Raw genomic sequence first — 13,015 nt, 5'->3', positions numbered from 1 at the left:
AGAGTGTTTTAAAATTTAAAAAAACTATAAGTATGAAAGTGTGCGTGTATAGAATATGTTTATTGCTTATTAATATTATTAAAACAAACAATGTCTTAACCGTTATGTGGAAGCTTATCTTGAAAAAGCAGTGAGAGTTATTAATGGGGCAAGGCTCTCTCCAGGCAAATGGTGAGATATTCAGTTTGTCTCTGGTAGCTGCCTTCTTGCTAAATATTTCTTCTCTAAAGTAATGTTCCACAAGTTTAGTGTTTCACTTTCTAACTCATGCAATACACAACTACCCACAAAATCTGTGTAGAACTAAACTTGGAATCAAATAGATTCAGAACTCAGTAGTTGAAACATATATATAATTAGTGTATTTCCTTTTAAGATTTATTCTTGGTTAGTATCCATTTTTAGTTTTCCAATATGCTGTTCCTACACTAAACACTTATTCTCAATCTTGGAAAAAGTTGGAATGAACTGAAAAAGCAAGACATGTAATTGAAAGTTCAAGGAGAAAACCAAAGGCAAGGTAGATGAAATATATAATATCATGGACTTAAAGGAGAATCGCCACATTATATGTCTGGTAGTCCCTGTCTTCCCAGGCTCAGGCAATATCTCACCTTTTACTCACAATTTTTGAGTTTCCACTAAATATAATTTTAAGATGCCTAAAAGCACAGCTACAGTTTACATTTAGTCCCTTAAAAGGAGAAGAGAAATTACTTCGTTTTCTGAGTGATAGATGCCAGGCTAATTAACCCCTCACAAAAAGTGGTTTGAAAGTAGATGAGGTAGAATTTATAACAAAACAATTTTGGAATGGCAGACATGACAAGGTGAGTATTTAAAGTAATTATTGACAAAAAAGCTGTTACTCTTGATTAAAATAAAAACTGTTTAGTTTGTTCATAGTTTTATTTTCCAGTAACAGGTATTTCCTAAAGCAAATAGCTAATTACTCCACCCCTGATTTCAGCATTGTTCAGGAAAAACAAACCAAGAAAACATGGCTTCATGGCTTGTTTCAGACTTGTAAGCAGAATAGACAGAAGAGAGGAACTTAACTTCAGTTCTCAGTACCAAAACATAATTTAGTTTTGAAAATTATCATGCAAATAGACAAGCCACATATTTAACTCTCCAGTGCCTAAGAATAGTTCCTTGCACAGTGAGGATGACTGGTGAAAAAATATTAAATCTTACTATATGATTTTGATTTTTAATCCAAAAGAATTTAATTAGCTGAAAACAGTGATCATTTGTTCCATCATCTTGATTTTCAGTTAAAGCCTTTCTGAATGAAATTAAATGAGCAGTACCTTAATTTACTACATAACAATTTTTGTGTTTTATTCTGGAGTTTATTGGTAAATGTTCCTTCTACTATCCTGGGTCTGCTTTCTTATTATCTCTTTCTCTTTGAAATGGAAGCATTGTAGCTCCACTCATGATAACACCAATAAAAGAAACCAATACTCTTCTACAGCATACAAAGCTCCCCACGAAAGGGTTGCTTACAGGTAAAGATAGGGAGGTACCACTAGCTTAACCTATTCATGTTGCAATTTGAAATACTAATCTCCTAGACATCTTCATTTCCTCTTCAGATCTCCTTGCTAAACTCCCAATTTAAAGAGAAAAAAAATCTATTTTTCATATTTCTAAGTGGAAATTCTCAACTGATTGTTGATAAACTGGGCACTGTGGCTGTCAGCAACAGATGTTATAAAACCCCAGGAAATGTTTTTTATCTCACATGTCAATTGGCTTTGCCTTGAATAAGCTGCACTTTTAACAGCAGGTTGTCCTTCTTTTTTGGCTGTCTTTAGTAATACATTCTCTCCCTCCCCACTCCATAAAAGCCCCACTCTCTCTAAAATGTGCCCTCACACATTTCTGCTACAGAACAGGAAGAATGAATCCCAAGGTGTTACTTTTACAAATGAAAAGACTAAGGCAAGCCTGGAATGAGACAAAATACCTGAAGGATATGTTCAAAATAATTAAGGTAAAAAAAAATAATGGAGGGCTTGAACTGAGGATCCCATGCCAAGTCAAATTTAAGATGAACTTCGGGTCACGGCATGAATGAAAGTTTCTTGTCTACCACAGATTCTTAAGGCAGGGAACAGCTTGCTCATATAATTGTATAACTCATAATTATATAAATGAATGAGCAGAAAGAAAAGCAGGCAGATGCATGGAAAGAAAGTTCTGGTAGATATTAGATAATTGAGGTTTAAAATTAGGCCTCAGAAAATGCTCCAAGCAATAGCTAAGATTTCTCCTAGAGATGCTAAATGTACACGGAGAAATAACAGCCAAATCGTCCAACATTTTCAGGGAGGCTTTGATTTCTCATTTCACAGACCAAAACTGAGAATATTTGTTAGTTTGTGAGCCAAGTTTCTTCCTTTCCCTGATCCTCAGTTTTTTTGTCTATATAATGAAAGTCATAATAGACCAGCAATCCTTACATAAGGATTGTAAAAACACATGAAACATTACATGGGAAAATAATTTTGAGGTATAAAACATGCTCAACATATTTCATCTGTTGAATTCTGTTTCTGACATTATGAAACTAGGTTATTTTAAAATAACTCACTAAATGAGAATGGCTAGAAGAGCTGGGTTATTTTTTAAAAAAATATTATTTTAGTGTTAGCAAGCCATCAGGCACAAAGAAACTAAGATATATGGACTCACGTTCTGATAGAGGAGAGACGACTATAGAGATAATTAGATTCTGGTTTGTTTATATTTAGTTGCTTAAGTCCTTCTTCATTTCCTAAAATGGTATCTAAGAGACTGAGTCACGAAATAGAACATTCAGTAATCTCACATAAAAAAGAATTCAGGGGCCACCAAAATAGAGGTATCTTAATAAACATCTTGGGATTTTAGTTGGAACTATAAATATCTACGTTCTATGTATTAGTATTCTATTGCTGATGTTAAAAATTACCACAAACTTAATGCCTTGAAATATATAAAAATTATATTATTTTGCTATTGTGGATGCCAGAAATTCCAAATGTGTCTCATTGGGCTAACATCAAGGAATTCCTTTCTGGAGGCTCTAGAGGAGAACCTTTTTTGATTGTCTGCTTGCCTTGTCTAGTTCCAAGTGGTGGTCCACACTTCTTGGTTTGCAGTTCTCTTCCATCTTTCAAGCCAGCAGTAATTGAGTCAGTCTTTTATACACCGTATCACTCTGACACTAAGTCTTCTGCCTTCCGCTTCTACTATAAGGAAACTTGTAATTAGATCGATCCTATCCAGACAATCTCTTCTTATCTTAAGGTCTGTTGATTAACAACTGTAATTGTCCTCAGCCATGAATATAACATAATCGGTTTCCAAGCACATCTTTGGGGGCCATTATTCTGGTGACCATACTATAGGAGTATACGTGGACTATAATTAAATAATACCTTACAGGAAATAAGCAAAGATATGAATAGTATGAATCTCTGACTGAAGTTAGGAGATTTGGGATTGTTAATTCTCCTAACTGGGCTTCATGTAAGGAGCAAAATTAAATTTTCTCTGAAGGAAGAGAACAACATCAAGACCCTCAAGATCTCTAAATTTTTAAAATTATTTGTCGGCCCGTCAAAATAATGGGACTGGTAGAGGATAATACTCGAGCAAACAACACATGCAATATTAGAGAATAAAAACAGATTAATGTGAGATAAGACCTTAGTGTTATCATGTATCAGGTTTAAAATAACTATAATTAATAGAGTCACAAATATTAAAAAAAAGACAAGTTATAAAAATAGTCAAATGATATCTAAAGAATACAATTTCTAGAATTAAGAACTTATTGAATATGTGTTCCAATTATTAATTTTTTGACTCTTAGTTCTAATTCACTTTTTTGGAGACTGATCTGTGATAATGAAGATGAATTTTATAAATACTTCTCTTTTGCAAGTCAGCACCTTTTGAGTGCTGAATAGGCACTAGAAAAGGGAATGTCCACTCTTCCTGGCTCTAGGGCAGATCATGCTAGATTCCAGAAGAGTGAGGTTGTTTTTTTTTCTCTCCAGGTCTTGGCCTGTGCAGTTTCCCCAGTGCTAAGTGCGGCACCTCTCACAAGGGGAAATGGCAGTAGACCTGGAGGCCCTTGCCTAAGTTGCTAGCCTGACAGTTTCTTCTTAGCCCTATCCATGCCCATGCCAGAGCCAATGTAGTGATGGCCATCTAGCGAGCCGATTGCCTTGTCTTCACCTCTCATGTCATTCCAGTTCAAGCTGACACAGGAGTACACTAGGTTCCTGCAGAAGGAGACCTCTCCAGCTTCCTGTTCCAGGGGTGCAGTTTGCCCTCACTCCCTGTACATGCTCATCTGTCAGCCTGTGTTCCACACAGTTGTTTCTGTTTGCCCTGTGGAGGAGGAACCACTCTCATAGAGCAATCAAGTGAATTTATTCTCCTTCCAGTGGGTTTTAGCCACACCAATTCCAATGGAGTCTGAATCTCTGAATCTCCATTCCAAATTTGCCTTTCCTTAGGCACCCTCTCTGAGCTCCAGGGAACATTTACAATTTTCTTTTTCATCTTTATAGTTACTCTCCTATCATAGCTTAATAATTCCTTATGTTAAATAGCATTATTTAAATTGCTATGTAGTTTCTGTCTCCTGATTAGTCACAGACTGATTCAGTGTATTTAATGCCAGATTAGACATTTTTAGAAAAAGAATTAGAGAGTTAAATGACAGGTCAGAAAAAAGTGTCCAGTTTGAAGAGAGAAATAAATGTTTTTTTTTAAAAAGAATATAATTAAAGGGACTCAGAAGGCAACAAGAGAGATAAAGGGTAAGAATAAATACTGGAAGTGCTAATTACTTAGAATTGTAATAGCAAAGAAAGATATCAAGCAAAGATTCAAAAAACATTGTAGAATTCAAACAAAATGAATACAAAGAAAACCATACTAAGGTAAAACTATTATAATGTTGTAATGAAAAAACAAAGAGGAATTCATAAAAAAGGTCTGAAAATAAATGTCATAATACTGTTGAAGAAGCAAGAAAACTGAGAATTTACAACAGAAAAAAAAAGGAATTCTAAAGACAATTGGAGTTTTACCTTTAAAAAACTTTAAAAATTTTTGAAAGACAGTTTCAGCAAAACCAAAACTGAGAATATTTGTTAGCAAAAAAAAAATAAAGTAAATGAAGTAAAAATACAGAAAAAAATTGAGGCAAGAAACACATAATCTTAAGTGGAAGAAGGGAGATATATAATTAAAATAAAGATGAAATGATTCCAGAAATATGTACATAGACTATTTAAAATAAAAATAGATGGATAGACAGTAATCTGGTAGATAGATGGACAAATAGACTATGTAAGTAGGTGGATAGATAGGTAGGTAGGTAGATAGATAGATAGATAGATAGATAGATAGATAGATAGATAGATGGATAGATAGACAGACAGATAGAATTCAACTTAAAGACAATACCACAGAACGTTGGAATGAAGGCACATAAAGTTAAATTGTTCTGATATCCTTACATTGTCTCGTTAGGGGTAAAATTATGTTATGTCAGATCTCAACAAGCCAAGAGTGTATGTTATAATTTCTAGTGTAAAAAAAAATTTAGTAAAAGTACATATCAATAAAAGCTAGCCAAAAAAATCCATCTTAAAACTTAAAAAAATTGATAAAAAAAGGAAAAAGGAATATTGAACAAGATTCTAAATAAAAAATAAATAATAATATGGTTGGTTAAAAATGTTACAGTAATTATATTCAATACAGTCTCAATGCCAGATTACTAAACTGTAAGTAAGGGAAAAGAAAAGGAACCAAACACCTGCCCAACAGCAATTGTACTGAGAAAACTTGTAACATCTCAAACACAGTTTGCAGTCCCTTTCACCATACAAGATGCCTTCAGTTACAAGAGATGAGAGTGAGGTGAGTGTACACCATTTCAACTCAGCAATAGTACCTCCTTCATCTGTCACTTACTTTTTATATGTATTGGGAGTGCATGCGAATTCATCAATGAGACTTTCACAATATTCTGATACCAGGTAAATTGACTTGATATGTCATATAGTTAAATTTCAACATTAATCTCAAATGATTACATCTCAAGAGCAGTATCATGAAAAGGTCATATTCCCAGATATCTCTGTTGACTGGCTTTTAGTTCTTTATTCATACCAGACAAAAACTAATCAAAATAAATCAGTTTTCACTACTGCTGTAAAAAATAAACTTTACGGCAAGAAATACATTTCACGATGATAAACGAGTCAATTTATGAGAAATATATTACACCTCTAAATGGGTATATACCTAATAACATCTGTAAAGTGAAAGTAAGTAGAGTCATAGTCAGAAATAAGTAGAGACATAGTTAAATCCATGATTATGTTAGAATATTGTAATAACTTGTCTTCATGCTTAGTAGAATAAAGAGAGATAAACAATCACGAGTAGCATAGAATATCTAAACAAAAATTAAAAAAAATTGACTTAATTGACATATATAGAATAAACTGTAGTCTAGATATATTAATTAATTGCTCTTAAAATTTACCCAAACTGATAATATTCTGATCCACAAAGCAAGGAATTGACCTACACAAATTATGTTCTTTGATCACAATGGATTTAAGATATAGATTAATGCAAAAAATGATTATTAGAAAATCTTCCTAGAAAGATAGTTAACAAATGGTCTATAAAATTGTCTGGAGGCAAAAAGATACCTGAGGATTTGATTCTTTCTCCAGTCTTCTTTGTAATACTAACTCAGAAATTGTTTACCAGATTTAAGATAAATTTGAATCCTCTGAGGTTAATATTACATTGAACCAAAGTCCTCTACTTGGTTAATAAAATTGTTTATTGAGTAAACTATAAGTGAAGAGTAACCCTAATTGGGAAGATGAGAGATTAGAAAGATAATTCTGACCCAGCAATCCATCTTCTGGGTATCTACCCCAAAAATTTAAAACATTTATTCCTAAAGATATATGAACCCTGATGTTCTTTGCAGCATTATTCATGGTGGCCAAGACATAGAAACAACTGAAATGTCCTTTGACAAGTGACTGGATAAAGAAGATGTATATATTCCAATTGTATATATACTGGAATATATAAACAGATTGTTAGTTATATCCATTGCAAATGTCTGGAATATATACAATATACTGGAATATATACAATTGGAAAATCACTCAGCCATAAGAAAAGATGAAATACTGTCATTTGCTAAACATAGATGGATCTTGAGATTTTTATATGAAGCAAACTAAGTCAGACTGAAAAAGTTGAAAACTGTACGATATCACTCATATATGGGATATAAAACTGGAAGCAACAAATGAAGAAGACAAAAAAAAAGTCATAGACACAGACAACAGTTTAGTAGCTACCAGAGGAAAAGGAGGAAGGGGGAGGTAGGTAATAAGGGTAAAGGTGGTCAAATATATGGTGATGGAAGGAAATTTAACCTGGGTAGTAAACACAGAATGTAATATACAGATTGAATTGTAAACTTGAAATCTATATAATTTTGTTAACCAATGTTACTCCAATAAATTTAATTAAAAAATTAATTTCAAAAAGGTAACATAGGTGAATGTCTTTATGAACTTCAGGTACAGAAATATTTAATAATTAGGACACAGAAAGCACCAACCAGGAAAGGAATGTTAATACTTTGGACTTTACTAAGAACTTGTGTTTACCAAACAACATTGAAAGTGTTAATCTAGAATATAAAAAAGACATTTGCAATGGATATAACTAACAATCTGTTTATATAGAGCTTATTTAAAGAACTTCTGCATATCAATAAACAAAAAAGAGAGAGAAAAGAAAATCTCTTAGGAAAAAAATAGTCAAAAGACTCGATCAGGTACTCTAGATAAGATATTCCAATCAATAAACATGAAAAGCTGCTCAACCTTATTAGAATTTAACAAAATGAAAATTAAAAACCGTAAAAGATGCCAGTAAGCCAGATAACAACTCTTGAAATGGATGAACTTTAAAAGACTGATATATTTGGTTCTAGTGAGGTTACAGAATACCTAGAATTCTCAAACTCTGTTGGAGGGATTATATATTGGTACAAGTCCTTTGGAAATCTTTTATTTGCCAGTGAAAAGCAAAGCAGAATAAATGTGAACATAATATCCACAAATTCTATTGCTAGGTAGTTAGCAGCAGAAATGCATCCCAGAGACAAGGCCATAGAAGCATTGCTTATATTAACCTGAAATTGGGAACAATCCAAAGGGCCATGAGTAGTAGAATGGATAAACAGATTGTGGAATATTTATTTAATGTAATATTCTAACAAATTAATATGAAGAATCTACAGTTTTACTCAATAAAGATGAATCTCATTCCATAACTTTGAATAATTGTCTAATTCTATTAGTTTATATTTAAAAATAGGCAAAAAGTCTTTGATAGAATTCAGACAGTGTTTGCCTTTTGGCTATCAGGTGGAGGTAGATATTAGAAAGATATAAGGGTGGCTATGTCTTGGGTGCTGGTTATATCCTATGTCTGTGTTTGGGTTACACAAATGTGTTTCCATTTTAATAATTTATTTTGATATATACTTGTGATTTGGGGGCTTTTTCAATGTATATTATGCTTCAATAAAAATAATTAAATATACATATACAGTTGACCTTAGAACAATGCAAGGGTTAGAAGCACAGACCTCCCATGCTGCTGAAATTTTGAGTATAACTGCTATCTAGATCTCACCTCAGATTCTGGAGGTGAGGCCTGGTTGTCTGAGTAGCCTTTTGAACCTTTTGGTTTTCCCAGAAAAAAGAAAGCGAAGTCTGTTCATCTCTACTGGTTCCTGTCTCATCCTGCAAATCCATATAATGCTGAGTCATGAGCTGTTGCATAATGACTTGATGAATTAATCAGAGTAAACAGACATTAAACTGGGAAAGTAATTGAATGGAGATAGAAAGGTAATTTTATGTAGGCTAAAGAAAGAGAACACTTCAGTAACAGCAAAGAAGTTTGAAGATTTTCGTGGGGGCGGGAGTGTTCAGAATATGTTCCTGAAGAATGAAGATGTATAGGACTGAAAACTCACCGGTTCAACAACACTTATGAAAAAGTATTTCCCAAGTTGTTAATCTCAAGAAAGCAGGAATTTGTTCACTAAGTACAATAGTCCCCCCTTATTTGTGATTTTGCTTCAGTTACCAGAGGTCAACCACGGTCTGAAAATGTTAAATGGAAAATTCCAAAAGTAAACAATTCATAAATTTTAAATTGTGCACCGTTCTGAGTAGTATGATGAAGTCTCATGCCATCCCACTTCATCTCACTCAGTAAGTGAATCATACTTGTGCAGTGTATCCCCACCGTATACACTACCTTTCAGTTAGTCACTTAGTAGATGTCTTGTTTTTCATTTTGGTCACTGCAGTATTGTAATGCTTGTGTTCATATAACCCTTATTTTATTTAATAATGGTCTCAAAGATCAAGAGTAGTGATGCTGGAAATTCAGACATGACAAAGAGAAGCCATAAAGTACTTCCTTTCAGTGAAAAGCTATTTGTGTATAAGGGGAAAAACATAGTATATATAGGGTTGGGTACTATCTGTGGTTTCAGACATCCACTGGGGGTCTTAGAACATAATCCCTGTGTGTAAGGGTACGACTATTGTGTCTTTTTTCCCCCTAATAGACCATCCCAGATTTATCTTCATGAATTTGTCTAACATGTTTTAAATGTTTCCATTTCTAATTTATCTGTATATCAAAATGGAAATACTAGGTTTTGTGACTGTTGAAAAACAAATGGCATCTGAAACTTCATTGAGAAAATCAGTTATTTCTGACCCTTTAAATTATAAATGAAATTCTCAGAACTGTGAACATCACTTCATCAGCAGTACATCAGCCCAGCTGGACCAATAACATTAAATGTAGAGTGAATAATGAAAGTGTTGTTACCCAGAAAACAGTAACAAGGGGAATTCATCACCCATGCTAGGGAATGTATCCAGAAATCTTCCTTGGGACTCAAATGACATGGAAAACAGGTAAATCCCTTAGCACGAACGCTATGTCACAAAACCAACACCCTCACCAGCAGCTGTATGTATCTCACGTATGCAAAAACAGGAGCCATTTGTAAGAGATGAAAAGATGCGATTACTCTTTTCTGCTGAGTAATGAATGTCATCAGGCAGATTTGTCATCCCTCAGTGAAAGAAACTTCTCTTGCATTTTATAGATTTGGATGTCCAAGAAACTGTCATTTCTATTTGGACAGATGGAGAAACTAGAAGAACTGGGAAGATAATACTTAGGTGGGAGATATTAGGTTTGTTTCTTCAGAAAACTTCAAAATAGATGCTAAGTAGGCCACAAAAGTAGTTCCTTGCCAAAATAGTTCTGCCAAATTTAACATAGATTAACAACTACTGAAGAGGCTTAAAAAACCTAAAGACCTCATGCCCTTAATAAAGTTACTCCAAAAGGGAATATAGAGCATACAGAACTGGATTTTGACACAAGATAGAATTAAAGTAGTAGATCTATATATATGGTTGAGATTGATATAGTTTTAAAGAAGTAAACTAATTTTTTTTTAAAAGGTGGTATGCAAAATATTTAAGACACTGGGATGTGGGATTAGACTACTATAGGTTTAATGCATGGACAATTAATGCATGAGAAATTAATTTTTCGGCTTAGAGAAGCTTCTGCCTCAAAATACCCCTTTCTTTGCAGAAAGCGCTTCTGGGAAGATTTGTATCTTGGTATCATGGCCAAGGAAACTCACTGGTGGAAAGTGATTAATTGAACTCTGAATCTCTTTCTTTTTGAAATTCAATGTTATAGAACTTTTCAAGGTGGATAAGTTTAACTGGCAGGAAAAAAAATGAAAGAACTATAAAAGTATAAAAACAATCCTAAAAATACATCAAACATTCAATAATGTTTTTTCATGATTTGTGTGGAAATGAAGCACATCGTATAGATTAAATTCCCCCCAAATTCAAATGACTTTAATGAAATAAAAGAGAATAGTACATGATACAGAAATAGGCTCCAAAAAAAAAAAAAAAAGACCCACAAAGAAGATTTTCTCATGAAAGAAGGGGAATTGGTATTGTTGACAGAACTGCAGCACCAAGGACCAGAAGAATGTGGGGCAGTGGTTGGATTAAGAACAGTGTGTGGCTGAGATGACTCTCTCTGAAGTCTCAGCCACTCGAATTGGCAGAAGAGCTCTGGGAGTAGTAACTGAGAGATTAACATGTAATGATGAGTGCTAGCATTAAAGACCTAAACGTGGGCTTCTTCTCTGTCCACTGCAGGATTCTGGGCCAGCTGAGGTGTGATTAAAGTAGTGAAAAAAGAAAGAACACATTTTATAGAATTAGTTTTCAACAGTGACTCTGTGGTACTGTGTCCACTAGAGCAGGGGTTCCCAGCCCCAGGCCTGCAGACCGATACCAGTCCATGGTCTGTTAGGAACTGGCCTGTACTGCCGGAAGTGAGTAGTGGGTGAGAGAGCAAAGCTTCATTTGTATTTGCAGCTGCTCCCCAGTGCTAGCATCACTGACCAGCTCTACCTCAGATCATCAGGCATTCGGTTCTCATGGGAGCACTGGTCCCTGGTGCCAAAAAGTCTGGGGACTGTTGCAGTAGAGAAAGAGCCAGGTATGGATGTGAGATAAAGATCTACTTTCCCAAATCAACTGGAGGAAGCTAACCTTTGGAGGAAGGGATTCTGAAACTTGTATTTCTGTGTGTGTGTGTGTGTGTGTGTGTGTGTGTGTGTGTGTGTGTGTACTCAGTGAAAAGGCATTTGACCCTGTATGATACAGGCATGTTTTGGCTGATGAAATGGTGTTTAATGAGACAAAAAGTAGTGGCTATTACATACATGTGTACACACTAAATTTCACTTTATATTACACTTTTACATATATAATCTCATCTAATTTATGTAACATAATCTCATTTTACAATGATGAGGCCTAGGCCCAAGTAATAGAGGAAGTTAATGGCCAGGGAGAGAGGATGGGACTGGAATCTGCTTATCAAAATTCAGTGGTCTAACTTCATCTTAGCATTATGCAAACCTAAACAGATTATCCCTGTGTCCAATTTCCAAAAGAGTTGCCTGTTGTCATTAGAATAAATTATAAAATATACAAGAAAGATTAGCACCTTGACAGATGCTCCAGGCTCATGTTTGGCTACTCTCCCACTCTTCTCTTCTCAGGTACACTGGCCTTCACTAGGACTCTCAAATATACAGTCCCCGACCATCTTATACTCCTTCATGTAACTTAGTATACTTAGGTTTATTATTAATTACCAGTAATTTTTATTTAATATCTGATTCCCCAACTAGACTGTAAGTTCTGTGTTGATAATTCCACATCTATTTGCTTAGTTAGCTTGGTACATCACAGTATCAGGCACACAGGAAGTTCTTGCTATATGTTTTTTAATTATACATTAACTTAAAACTAATAATAAGTCATCTTCCTAAGACCTTGTATAGCTGCCACTCTTATGACATCTTTCTAATTCTTCACAGATTATATCCCATTGTCTTTGATTAGCCTGTGTAACATTATTCCAAATCCATTTCAAGATGAGGATGGTTCTCTCTCCCTCTTCTCAACTCCTCTCACATTTGCTGTTAGAATTACACAATCAGCATTTTATTGCATTCATTCGTTTTCTAAAAATACATGTATTTCATGAATATATTTTCTTTTACTTCAATAAGATTTAAGATATTTTTAAGTCAACGGCCATGCTACCCTGAACAAGCCCGATCTGGTCTGATTTCTGAAGCTAAGCAGGGTCGGGCCTAGTTAGTACTTGGATGGAAGGCCACCTAGGAAGACCAGGTGCTGTAGGCGTAAACAATAAAAAAAATAAGGGATTGTAAGCTGACAAGGTCCTTGCAATCTGTGAGGTCAACCAAGGTATGCCTCAACTAAGAATAAATAAATAA

The 13,015-nt window shown here is 34.3% G+C and overlaps 1 pseudogene; it reads left to right on the top strand.

Moving 5' to 3' along the window:
• Positions 1-12,801: 12,801 nt before the first annotated feature.
• LOC112484559 lies at positions 12,802-12,920 on the top strand (annotated as a pseudogene).
• The last annotated feature ends 95 nt before the right edge of the window (positions 12,921-13,015 follow it).

This window comes from Pteropus alecto, unplaced genomic scaffold, assembly GCF_000325575.1.
Source record: "Pteropus alecto unplaced genomic scaffold, ASM32557v1 scaffold117, whole genome shotgun sequence".
Taxonomy (NCBI): Eukaryota; Metazoa; Chordata; class Mammalia; order Chiroptera; family Pteropodidae; genus Pteropus; species Pteropus alecto.
This window is presented reverse-complemented; position numbering and strand designations above follow the sequence as displayed.